We start from the raw sequence: 13,764 nt of genomic DNA on the forward strand, positions 1-13,764 counted from the left end.
TTATTTTCGGTGCTGGGGATGGAACCCAGGGGCAATCTCCCTCTGAGCTACACCCCCAACCCTATTTTTTATTCGTTTTGAAATAGAGTCTCACTAAGTTGCAAAGGGACTAAGTAGCTGAGGCTGTCCGCGAACTACAATCCTCCTGTCTCAGCCTCCCAAGTACTGGGATTACAAGTGTGTGCCACCATGCCTGACTTATTATGCTGGTTTTTAAAGGTACTTGAATTTTTAAAATTTAAACTACTATTTATTTATTTATTTATTTGGCGGTACTGGGGTTCCTGGAAGCCCTTCTACCTTCGGGCTACACTCCCAGACCTATTTTATACTTTTTATTTGGAAACAGGGTCTCTTAAGACAGCACGGCTGGCTTCGGACCTGCGCGATCCTCCTGCCTCCGCCTCCCAGGCCTGGGGATTACAAGTGTGTGCCACCACGCCTGGCTTAAACTACTTTTTAAGCCGGGGGTGATGGCACATGTTTTTACATTTTCCCCAACATTTGGGAGGCAGAGACCTGAAGATCATGGTTCGCTTCAGCTACTTAGTGAGGCCCTTTGCAACTCAGTGAGACCCTGTTTCAAAAAATAAAAAGACTAAAATAATAGGACTGGGGGTGTAGCTCGGAGGTAGAATGCCCCTGGGTTCCATTCCCAGTACTTCAAAATAAAAAACAAACAAACAAACAAAAAAACTATACATATTTATGGGGTATCATGTGATGTTTTCATACATGTTTACATTTTTTTTTTTTTTTTGCAGGTCTGGGGATGGAAGCCAGGGGCATTTGACCTCCAAGCTACATCCCCTGCCCTATTTTGTATCCATCCATCCATCCATCCATCCATCCATCCATCCATCCTTCCTTCCTTCCCTCCCTCCCTCCCTCGTGGGTTTGGGGATGGAACCCAGGGGCATTCAACCTCCAGGCTACACCTGCTACCTTATTTTTTATTCTTTATTTTGAAACCAGGTCTCACTGAGTTGCAGAGGGCCTCACTAAGTAGCTGAGGCTGTCTGCGAACCGCGATCCTCCGGTCTCAGCCTCCCAAATGCTGGGATTACAAGCGTGCGCCACCACGCCCAGCGTATTCTTTATTTTGAAACAAGGTCTCACTAAGTTGTGGAGGACCTAAGTAGCTGAGGCTGGCTTTGAACCTGTACGATCCTCTTGTCTCAGCCTCCCAAGCCTGAAGATTATAAGTGGGCGCCACCACACCTGGCAACATTTTTTTTTTAATGGTGAAAACATTCAAAATCCTTTCTTTGGCCAGGCATGGTGGCACATGCTTATCATTCCAGTACTTGGAAGGCTGAGACAGGAGGATCATAGGTTCATGGCCAATCTCAACAACTTAGTAAGGCCTTCCATAATTTAGTAAAAATCTGTTTCAAAATGAAATAGGGCTGAGGTGTATCTTGGAGATTAAATGTACTGGGGTTCAATCCCCAGTACCTAAAAAGAAGGAAAAAATTTCTTCTAGCTTTTTGAAATATACAGAGAGTTACTTTTATCTATAGTTGTTCTACTATATGAAAGGATGGCACAACTTCTTGCTCCTTACTAACTGTAACTTCTCCCTGTTCTTACTCTTCCCCCATCCTGCTCCAGCCTCTGGTAATCACCATTCTAGTATCAATGTCTATGAGATCAACTTTTTTTTTATATTCCAAATGAGTGGCATCATCAACTATGTATTTCTTTTCTTTTTTTTCCCTTGAAACAGGGTCTAAGTTGCAGAGGGCCTCACTAAGTAGCTGAGGTTGGCCCTGACCCTGTGATCCTCCTGTCTCATCCTCCCAAGTATTGGGATAAACTATGTACTTCTATGATTGGCTGTACTTCACCTAACATAATGATCTCCAGTTCCATCCATGATGCTGCAAACGACAGGATTTCAGGTTTGAATGGCTAAATAGTATACCACTGTGTCTGTGTACCACAAATGGTACCTTGCCCATTCAGCAGTTGATGGAATGCCTGTTTCCATTTCTTGGCTAATGTGAATATTTTTTTTAAGTTTTTGTAGCTTTATTTAAGCACACGTGTGAAAGCACGCTTGTGGCGTCTACTCGTTTTCCTCACTGCGCAGCCTGGCGTTGGGATTGGTGACTCTGATGGCCAGCTGGGCTGCTCTTTTCTGATGGCTTTGCGGTTCTTGGAGGAGACCTTGTGGGCAATCTCAGCACAGTAAGATTTGTTGCACAGCAGGAGAACTTCCAGCTCCTTGACGTTGTGGACCAGGAACTTCTAGAAGCTGCTGGGCAGCATGTGCTTGGTTTTCTTGTTGCTCCCGTACCCGATGTTGGGGATCAAGAATCTGGCCCTTGAATCGTCTCTGCACCCGGTTGTCAATACCTCTGGGTTTCCTTCAGTTCTGCTTAACTTTGACATATCGGTCTGACTGGTGCCGGATGAACTTCTTGGTCCTCTTTCACAATCTTAGGCTTCACGAGAGGTCTGAGGGCGGCCATTGTGCTGAGTGGGAGATGGCTGCCACCTCCGTAGGCAGCGCCAAGAAAGAGCGGCTAATGTGAATATTGAAGCAATAAAAATGGGAGTTGCAGGTGTGTCTTTGACACATCAATTTCATTTCCTCTGAATGTGTTATACCCAATAGGGGGATTGCTGGATCATATACTAGTTTTATTTTTATTTTTCGAGGGACCTCCATACTGTTTTCCATAATAGCCACACAAATTTATATTCCTACCTGGAATGTGTAAGGATTTCTTTCCTTTTCTCTATATCTGCACCAGTATTTGTTTGTATGTATGTATGTATGTATGTATGTATGTATGTATGTATGTATGTATTTTTTTTGTGGTACTTGGTATTGAACCCAGGAGTACTCTACCTCTGAGCTAAATAGGGATCCTAGTCCTATGTTATTTTCATTTTGAAACAGGGTCTGGATAGGTTGATGAGTCTCACTACCTGTTAAGGCTGTTTTTGAACCTGAAGATCCTCCTTGTCTCAGCCTCCAAAATACTGGGATTGTAGCTGTGCGCCACCATGCCTGGCACTGGTTATATATATATTTTTTTAATTTAAAAAAAAATTTTTTTTTTTGTGGGTCTGGGGATGGAACCCAGGGTCATCTGACCTCCGAGCTACACCCCCTGCCCTATTTTTTATTCTTTATTTTGGAATCGGGTCTCATTGAGTTGCACAGGGCCTCACTAAGTAGCTGAGGCTGTCCGCGAACCGTAATCCTCCAGTCTCAGCCTCGTGAATGCTGGGATTACAAGCGTACGACACCACGCCTGGTTGGTTATATTTTTAATTGCTAGATCTGTGTTTTGATATTTAGCAAAAATTATGGCATGCTATGGAAAGCATTCCTTCCCAAGGTCCTTGTGATTTTTGCCTCAAGTGTTTTTGTTTTTTTGGTAGGACTGGAGATGGAACCCAGGGGCATTCTACCTCCAAGCTACACTCCCACCACTATTTTTTATTCTTTATTTTGAAACAGGGTCTCACTGAGTTGCAAAGGGCCTCACTACATAGCTGAGGCTGTCCGCGAACTGCAATCCTCCCATTACAAGTGTGTGCCACCACACCTGGCTTCAAATGTTTTTTGATGCTTCTGTATTTCTCTAAGAAAATTTTCAGTTCGTTCGTTCGTTCATTCATTCATTCATTCATTCATTCATTCATTCATTCATTCATAGTACTGGGGATTGAACCCAGGGGCATTCTACCTCTGAGCTATACCCAGCCCTGTTTTTATTCTTTATTTGGAAACAAGGACTAAGTTGCAGAGGGCCTAAGTAGCTGAGGCTTGCCCTGAACCTGCAATCTTCCTGTCTCAACCACACCCACTGACAAATTTCAAATTAGAGGGAAAATACAAAGTAGTTTTAGAATTTGGGAGGGCAAGACAGGAAGATCACAGGTTGGATGACAGCCTCAGCAAACTGACAAGACTCTGCTTCAAAATAAAAAATAAGCTGGGTGTGGTGGTACACGCTTGTAATCCCAGCGCTTGGGAGGCTGAGATAGGAGGATTGCACAGGTTTGAAGCCAGCCTCAGCTACTTAGTGAGCCTCTCAGCAACTTAGTAAGACCCGTTTCCAAATAAAGTATAAAACAGGTCTGGGAATATAGCCCGGAGGTAGAAAGCTTCTGGGTTCCACCCAGTACCACCAGAAAAAAAAAGAAGGGCGGGGGATATAGCTTGGATGAATTACGGAAGCAAATATATCAGCATTTTCCTAATATTCCAAAAGGTGGCATATGGAAGGTGGCATAGGGAATGTTTTACCAAGCCTTCCATAATCTTTGCTAATCATCATGACAGATATCCCTGAATCTTAAAAAAGCTCTTTTTTTTTTTTTTTTGGTACTGGGGGTTGAACCCATAGGCATTCTACCTTCAAGCTACACTCCCAGCCTGATTTTTATTTCTTATTTGAAACAGGGTGCTGCTAGGTTGATAAGTCTCACTACTTGCTTTAGGCTGTTCTTGAACCTTCTATCCTCTTGTCTCAGCTCCTAAGTACTGGGCTTACAGGTGTGCCACCACGCCCGAAATAAAAAAGCCTTTTCAAACCACACAGACCACAGGCAACTACAGGAGAAAGCAGTCCTTAAACGAAGAGCCATCTGCTCACCCGCAGTTTCTAAAATCTCATGTTTTAAGATACTGAGGACAAAGGTAAGGTTTAGGACATTTCCACCTACACTAAGAAGTGAGACCAAAGCATAAGCTAAGGCTGGGCATGATGGGACACACTTGTAATCCCAGTAGTTGGGAGTCTGAGACAGGAACATCACAGGTTCGAGGCTATCCCCAGCTACTTAGTGAGGCCCTCTGCAACTTAGTGAGACCCTGTTTCAAAATAAAGAATAAAAAATAGGGCTGGGGGTGTAGCTCAGAGTTAGAATGCCCCTAGGTTCAATCCCCAGTAACACACACACACACACATGCATGCGGGCTAGGATGTGGCGTGGAGGTAGAATGCCCCTGGGTTCAATCCTTAGTACCAAGAAAAACGAACAAAAAACATAAGCAAGCTGAGCATGGTGGCGCACGCTTGTAATCCCAGCATTTGGGAGGCTGAAACGGGAGGATCACACAGGTTTGAAGCAAGCCTCAGTTACTTAGTGAGGCTCTCAGCAATTTAGTGAGACCCTCTTTCCAAATAAAGTGTAAAATAGGTCTGGGAGTACAGCCCATAGCCCAGAGGTAGAAAAGCCCCTGGGTTCCATCCCAGCACACCCCCCACCCACACACACAAAAGAAGCATAAGCTAACTACTACTAAAATGTGTGCCTATGACTATTCCTTTCTTTCATATCAGCAACAATAGTCAAATTACAAAATATCTGAGACTATTTAAAGAAAGAACAGAAAAGCATCTGTTAGGTGTGGCAATTAGAAGGCCCAGGATGACTGCAGCTTATGGTGGAGAAAGTGAGACCATGAAGTGAGGTGTGAAAAAGAATGAGGAAACAGATCGCTCTTAATGGAAGCTAAAAAGGAACATATTCAGGAGAACTGAAGTGACAGGTTTTTATTTTGAAGATGGTTGTATAATTACATGCTAGGTGCCAAGAATCAATGGAGAAGGAAGGGATGAAGATCATGAGAAGCTCTGAAGCAAGAATGTATCTGAGAAGATGAGAGGGGAGAGTACTCTGCCAGATTTTTCTGTTATGTAGCACAGCTTGCTGGACTCTTGATGGCCTCTACAGATTCTCCGGGAGCAATTCCAGATCAGCATACTGGTAGCAGTAGAGGGCTAGTAACAAAGAAAGACTCACAGGCCACATGACAGAGTTACTGAATCTGAATTTGCATTTTCTTTTTTTTTTTTTGTGGTACTGGAGATTAAATCCTGAGGCTTCCTACCTCTGAACTACACCCTCACATCAACTTTATTTCTTATTTGGAAACAGAGTCTTTGCTAAGTTGCTGAGAGCCTCACTAAGTTGCTCTCACTAAGTTGCTGATAGGCTGGTTTTGAACCTGTGATCCTCCTATCTCAGTCTCCCAAGTACTGGGATTACAGGTGTATGCCATTGTTCTTGGAAAAATTTGCATTTTGACAGGATTCAAAACACTGCTCTAAAAGACAAAAAAATCAATAGCCGTATGAGATATTCTGAGCTTAAGAAAAACATTGTCTTCCTGACTCTTACCACCACCTAGATGTTATACGATGAAGTAAGAGAATTAGCACATTAGAGAGACACCAGTCCACAAACGTAAATGTAATTTTCCCTCAAATTCCATTTTTGGAAAACTCTGGGTTAAATAAAAATCAGCGACTTCTGGGAAGATGGCGACTGAGAAAAGCAGCATTTAGGAGCCCTGCTAAAACTTGATCTCTACTGCCACAAAATCAGTGCTTTTCATAGCCAGAAAACACCATCAGCAGAGAAATAAAAAAAATGTAAACACAAGGGACAGAGAAAAAAAAAAGACTAGAAGAACAACCAGAGACCAGAAATCAAGCCCGCAATGCAGCAGCAGGGCCGCGCCAGCACCATCTTACCTCACAGCACCAGGATCCAGAGAGGAAAGGTAAACAAGGAGCTGAAGTGAGCTGCTGAGGATCATTCGGGTGTAATTCAGCAGTTCTTTCAGCACAAAGAACATCTAAAATTCCCAGTGGTCAAGCTCATCACGCCTTCCAGGGACTCCAAATGGAGCTCAAAACCAGAAAAGAAATACGCCAGCTTCACAGCCAAGGGTGTGGCAGTGGCACCATATTGCCAGCAGCGCCAGCCTCACGGCTGAGGGTGTAGCAGCGGCGCAATATTGCCAGCAGCGACAGCGAGCTTACCGCGCCCTCGACAGCTCCTGATCAACAATTACAATAACTGTGAGTGAAATTGCAGCCCCTAAAGGAGAAATCCCGGTACTGCACACCCAGGGACTTTGATAATCTCCCTGGGTCTGAGATTTTGCAGTCCAACCCAGTGAAGGAGTAGCAGTGGCAGAGATACCACACCTTAGTCACAGCTTCCTGTGGGAAAACACCCAGCCCAGCACCCCCCACAGTCTCATGCAGCCTCAATTAACTTCCTGGGTCTGACACTTTATGATACAACCCAGTAAAGGAGTAGTGGGGGCTGAGATTACCACAGACTCGAGATACAGAGCACCCTAAGTCAAGTCGTAGTGACCCAGGGAAGGCAAAAACTTCTGAAATCATGGGAAAGAGGAACAACAATAGAGCAATGAATGTCCACAACCCCATATTATCAGAGCCTGTCAACACAAAAATTCAGAGATCTCCAGAAGATCAAATCAGGAATATAACTGTAGAAATAATACAGGACCTTCGAAAATAATTTAAAGAGAGTCTAAAAGAAATAAAGGATGCAATCATTGAGGTAAAGGCCTCAATTCAAAGTATAAACAATCGATTAGACCACATGGAGAATAGTCTTGCTCCTAAAAGATGATCACTCCAAAAACAACGCATAACTTATAACTTAGAAAAAAAAATCAGACAGCAGGAATCAGGCATTGAAGAAATATGGGCCCATTTTAAGAGAGCTAACCTAAGAATAATCGGAATAGAGGAGGGAAAAGAGGTGAAACCAAAGGGATCAATAATCTCTTCAAAAAATAATAGCAGAAAAATTTCAAAACATAGAGCAAGAGGTCGATACACAGGTCCAGGAAACTTATAGAACTCCCTTTAGACAGGATCAGAGAAGAGGTTTCCCATGCCACATAATTGTCAAAATGACCAATGTGGAAGCCAAGCAGAGAATCTTAAAGGCAATAAAAACAAAAGGCCAAGTGACATTCAGAGGCAAACCAATTAGAATCATTCCAGACTTCCCAAACCAAGTCATGAAAGCCAGAAGGGCTTGGAGTAACATATTCCAAACTCTGAAAGAAAACAACTTCCAGCCAAAAATTTCCTACCCAGCACAACTATCTATCAAATCAGATGGGGAAATAAGAAGCTTCCATGACAAACAGAAACTCAAGGAATTTATGTCTTCAAAACCAGCGCTAGAGAAAATACTCAAAGAGATTAACTACACAGAAGAAATAGGTAATACACACCAGAACCAAAGAAACAAGATTTTCCATTCAGCAGACAACTAAGCAAAGAAGAATATATTCATGTGTTTATTGGTTAAAATCTTTGGAGATTCATTATTTATTTTAGTCTTTTACCTATTTCTAAATTGTATTGTTTGCTTTTATTATTGCTAATTTTTAGGATTTCTATTTGGAATATTAATATACCTCCAGATATAGCATTTGGAAATATTTTTTCACATTCTATGAGTAACTTTTAACGTTTATATTGTCTTTGGATGTACATTATTTTTTAGAAAGTTTGTTTATTCTTTTGTTGCCTGTGCCTTTAAAATCATATCCAAGAAATCACTGCCAATTTCAATGTTGTGAAGTGTTATGACCCAGGTTTTCTTCTATAGTCTTAAGATTTATATTTAGGTCTTTTATCTATTTTGAGTTAATATTTGTATATGGTGTTAGGTAAGGGTCCAACTTTATTCTTTTTCATGTAATTATTATTTTTCAACAATATTTAGTGAAAGGATCATTATTTCCTTCACCAAATGTTCTTGGAAACCTTGTAAAAAATAACTTGACCATATATGGAAGAATTTATTTCTAGGCTTTTTATTTTACTCCACTCCTTTATAGCAGTACTACACTGTTTCAATTATTGTAGCTTTATAAGGTTTGAAATCAGAAAATGTACATCGTCTAGCTTTGTTCTTTTTCGAGATTGTTTTGGGTATTTAGAGTTCATATTTTATGTTAGGATAGGTTTTTTCTGGAAAAAAATGTATGATAGTTTCACCTTAAAAAAAAAAAAAGAAAAAAAATCCTCTGGTAAGAAAGAAAGCAAAAAGAAATATTGAAATGTTATCTCTAAGTGATCAAAAGTTTGATATCAGACAAATGAATCTGTTATGTGAAATTATCATTGTTAATTTTTGATAAATTGCTATAATATTAGATGTCAACCACTAAGCCAAGCATGGGAAAGAGGGAGGGTGAGGGAATGGTGTTGGGTAGGGGCTAACTGGGCGATGTGTGCAAGTATGTCTACACAAGTTTTTTTATCCCATGATGATGTATGAATACAGTGCACCAATTAAAAAAAAAATCAGCAAGTTTCTTAACAGTGAGTTCCCAGGAATTAACATACTATTGTGAGTTCTGCTACTCTCAAAAGGGAGCAGAAAAATGCCAGATTTTACCAGACTCACCTGTCCATGGATCCTTAAGCAGAGGTGGTCCTTTTATCCAAAGATCCTCTGCAGCAGGAGGAGGGAATATCCTTTACTACCCTTCTCTAGGGTGCTGCATAACATAAAGGGGAAAGGACTGGAAACTGTAACACCTGGGTTTGAGCTCACTGTGAAACTGGAATAATACATATGAAAAAACTCTGACAAAGTGCCTATCATTAAGCTTATATAGCATTCAAATGCTATGTTTAAAAAATCAGTATTAGGCACTGGAAATGTAAAGAATGAATTCCAGTCTCCTGTTCCTATGGGAATGACATATGAACAAGAATGTTGTTGTTGAAATTGGCTTTTTTATTTCAGTGACATTTAGGAGATGATCTCTGAGGATGACTTCTATTATCACATACAAGGTGTATCTCCTTAGTGAATAATAAAAAGAATAAATGATAATAGCGTATTTGGAGCCATTCTAAGTTGTAGAAAATGGGGATTAAAATCCACTTCATAGGAGCAATGACTTAAAACTTAGAAACTGATCCCCTCTCTTTTTTCCATACACATACACAATTCTGTCTGAGAAATTCTTATTTCTGTAAGCAATTTCAAGGCAGACTAGGGTATCATTTTGTTTTATGCTCTTAGAAATTAACTTCAAAGATCCTAGTTCAAGATAGGCAGCATAAATTCAAGCAAAACAGTTGGCACATCAGGCTACAATTAATAGAGCACTGCTTAAGAATGATTCTGATGAGCCAGGTGTGGTGGTGTACGCTTGTAATCCCAGCATTTAGGAGGCTGAGACAGTAAGATCGCAGATCGTGGACAGCCTCAGCTACTTAGGCCCTTTGCAACTCAGTTAGACCCTGTTTCAAATTAAGAATAAAAAATAGGGCTGGGGGTGTAGCTGAGGTAGAATGCCCCTGATTTCCATCCCTAGTACTGGAAAAAAAAAAAAGATTCTGGGGGGGTGCCTAACTTAGAAAGGAGGAAAAAGAGGTCAGTAGGGGCCAGGAAGTGAACTTGGATCCAGGTACCAACAAAACTAGCATGGAGGTTGAAATAGTTGAGGGTATACATTTTAGGACTGGCAGGTCAGAGGCAGCCCATTAAGGACATAATTTCATAACGGTATTGTTTAGTTTTATTCTTTCCCTCAGGCTATCATTGAAATAAGCATTTTGAATGTGAAATTCACAGTACAATCCCCTCCTATTACTCAACAATTAAAGAGGATTCATGTATTATTTTGTGTGGCTGGTGATTCACTTCCTTGAATTTTATTGTATTTTATTATTCTGACTCAATGCTTTTCAATCTCAACACTGCTAACATTTTGGACCAGGTAATCCTTTATTATGGGAACAAGCCTGCATACTTCTCTCTAAGACTAGTTCTTGGCCCCTTCTACCCCTCAAAAGATCCTTCATGGATGAAATCACTAAGCTGACTAAAAGTAAAGAATAAATTTGTAAACATTAATAGTAAAGCTATTTTCAGCAACAATGCAGCTAACACTGAAACAGTGGGATAGTTATCTTATGCTGCAATAATCTAAATCCTAAACTCTTCCAAAGGGAACAGGTCCAGTTCTAAACAACACCAATTTACAGTTTATTCAGCCTCCTGTCTCAGCCTCCCAAGCACTAGGATTACAAGCATGTACCACCACACCCAGCTTTATTTTTTATTCTTTATTTTGAAACAGGTCTCACTGAGTTGCAAAGGGCCTCACTAAGTAGCTGAGGCTGTTTGCAAACTATGATCCTCCTGTCTCAGCCTCCCAAATGCTGGGATTACAAGCATGTGCCACCACACCTGGCTCATAATTTAGGTTTTCAAAAAGGCTTTTGAGATGATTCATATATGGGCTTACTATTTTTTTTTTTTTAATGGTGGAACTTGGGATTGAACCCAGAGGCATTCTACCTCTAAGCCTACCCCCAGGCCTATTTTTTATTTTGAAACAGGGTCTAAGTTGCTGAGAGCCTAAGTAGTTGAGGCTGGCCACAAACCTGCAATCCTCCTGTCTCAGCCTCCCAAGTACTGGGATTATAAGCGTGTGCCACCAGGTTCAGCTTACTTTATTTTTTACTTTATTTTTTAACGTGGTAACACTGGCTGAATTGATTTAAGACAGCAGTTCTATCAAGTTTATTGTGAGCCCACCAAAATGCTTTAATATGTTATGCAGAAAAATAATCCAGTGGATAAAAGCATACTGTTGTAAAAATGTATGTATTTACTTAATTATGTACTTATCTATGCTTTAAAATCTGATATGTAGACATCGTGAATGAATTGTACTCTTTTTCAACCTGGTTTCTTATTCCATATAGCCTAGCTGTCTCTTTTTTATGATTATTACTATAATTCCATCATCAGCTACTTCTGAGAAATGTTCTTAGAAGAGTGTATGCCTAACAATAACCTGAATATAAACTGTTTGTAAGGCATATGCTAAACATTTAACATTTGGCATGGAGGAACCCAGTTATATAAAAATTTTCTTTGTGTAAAATATGACATAAAGACTCATTCTTAACAAAAATTTAGTAAGCTAATAATTTTTTTTTGGTGGTACTGGGGTTCCTGGAAGCCTTCTACCTCTGGGTTACACTCCTCTTAAGCCAGCATGGCTGGCTTCGAACCCGTGCGATCCTCCTGTCTCCGCCCCCCAAGCGAGGGGATTACAAGCATGCCACCACGCCCAGCAACTAATAATTTTTTTTGTGTGTGTGGTGCTGGGGATTGAACCTAGGGCATTCAACCTTCAAATTACAACCCCAGCACTTTGTTTCTGAAACAGGGTCTTGCTAGCTTGCTGAAAGTCTCATTAAATTGATGAGGCTGCCCTTGAACCTATGATTCCTCTGTCTCAGCCTCCCAAGTACTGGGATTACAGGTATGCACCACCATGCCCAGTTGTAAATTAATAATCTGACAAAAAAAATCTGTATTCGCCGGGCATGGTGGTGCACGCTTATAATCCCAGCATTCGGGAGGCTGAGACCGGAGGATCGCGGTTCGTGGACAGCCTCAGCCACTTAGTGAGGCCCTCTGCAACTCAGTGAGACCTGGTTTCAAAATAAAGAATAAGCCGGGCGTGGTGGTCTGGGAGATCTGGGAGTATAGCCCAGAGGTAGAAGGGCTTCCAGGAACACCAGTACCACCAAATATAGCCCAGAGGTCGAATGCCCCTGGGATCCATCCCCAGACCCACACACACACACACACAAAAAAAAAAATCTGTATTCTTACTGGGCTTGGTGGCATGCACCTATAATCCCAATACTGGGAAGCTGAGACAGAACTGCAAGTTCAAGGATAGCCTCAGTAATGAAGAGAGAACCTGTTTCAAAATAAAAAAAGGGCGCCTTGCTGGCTTAAGAGACCCTGTTTCCAAATAAAAATATAAAAATAAAAATAAATAAATAAAAATAAAAAAGGGCTGGGGGTATAGCTCGGGTTCAATCTTCAGTAAACAAAACAAAACATACTGTATTCTTCATGAATCAACAAAAAAGTCATTTATTTTTTTTTATAATCATTCCACATTCCCACACTTATATTTTATTGTAGTTGTGAGGTGTCTCCCTCCATTCTCAATTTTACATTTTAAGCTGTCATTATGGGCTGGCCATGGTGGTGAGCACCTGTAATCTCAGTACTTGGGAGGCTGAGACAGAAGGACCACACAAATGACAGACTTAGTTAAGTATCAAGACTCTCAGCAACCTAGAAGACCTGCTTCAAAATAAAAATATAAAGGGCTGGGGGTGTAGCTCGGCAGTAGAATGCCTCTGAGTTCAATCTCCAGTAACACACAGACACACACATACAAACTCATTATGATGTTAAAGTATTTAACTTAAAGTTGTATTTTTTTGGACAAAACCTCATTTTGAGGTAACTCTAGATTCATTTATAGGAATGAGAAGTAGTACAGAGATATTCTCTGTGACCTTCATCTAATTTTCCCCAATGGTGACTTTGTACATTGTTACAACCAAAATTCTGACAAAGGATGCAGATCATTCCTATTACCACAAAGATACTTCATGTTGTCTTTTTATACCTCATCAACTTTCCTCCCAGTTAGCACCTTCTTTAAACTGCTGGTGACTTTCTCCATGTCTTTAATTTTGTCATTTCAAGAAAATGCTACTCATGGAATCACAGTGTGCAACATTTGGGGACTGGCTATTCAGTGAGCTTAGCTCTCCAGGAGTTGACCTGGGTTGTTGCAGGTGTCAGCAGCTTCTTGTTTTATGTGGAATAATGGTATTCCATGGTGTGGATGTACCACACTTTGTCTAACTTTATTCAGCCACTGAGGTGTCCTTCAATCCTATGTCTTTGGGTTGCTTACAATGTGGGGCTATTAAGAATAAAACAGCTATAAACTTCTGTGTAAGTTTTTGTGTAAACATTAAGTCTTTGTTTCTTTGGAATAAGTGCTCAGGAGTGATTTGCTGGGTCATATGGTAGTTGCATGTGCAATGTTTAAAGACACTGCCAAATCGTTTTCCAGAGTGGCTTTACCATTATACATTCCAA

The 13,764-nt window shown here is 40.8% G+C and overlaps 1 protein-coding gene and 1 pseudogene across 3 annotated transcripts in view; both read right to left on the bottom strand.

Moving 5' to 3' along the window:
- The window catches only part of RAB2A (RAB2A, member RAS oncogene family), a gene marked incomplete at both ends in the record, with an annotated part of 95,471 nt that overhangs the window by 15,389 nt on the left and 66,318 nt on the right, over positions 1-13,764 (bottom strand). The gene's annotated exons all lie outside the window — the stretch shown is intronic.
- LOC308262215 (large ribosomal subunit protein eL32-like) lies at positions 2,072-2,525 on the bottom strand (annotated as a pseudogene). Its single transcript has one exon. The product of its transcript is annotated as a large ribosomal subunit protein eL32-like (transcript).

This window comes from Muscardinus avellanarius (assembly GCF_963383645.1).
Source record: "Muscardinus avellanarius genome assembly, chromosome: 4".
Lineage (NCBI taxonomy): Eukaryota > Metazoa > Chordata > Mammalia > Rodentia > Gliridae > Muscardinus > Muscardinus avellanarius.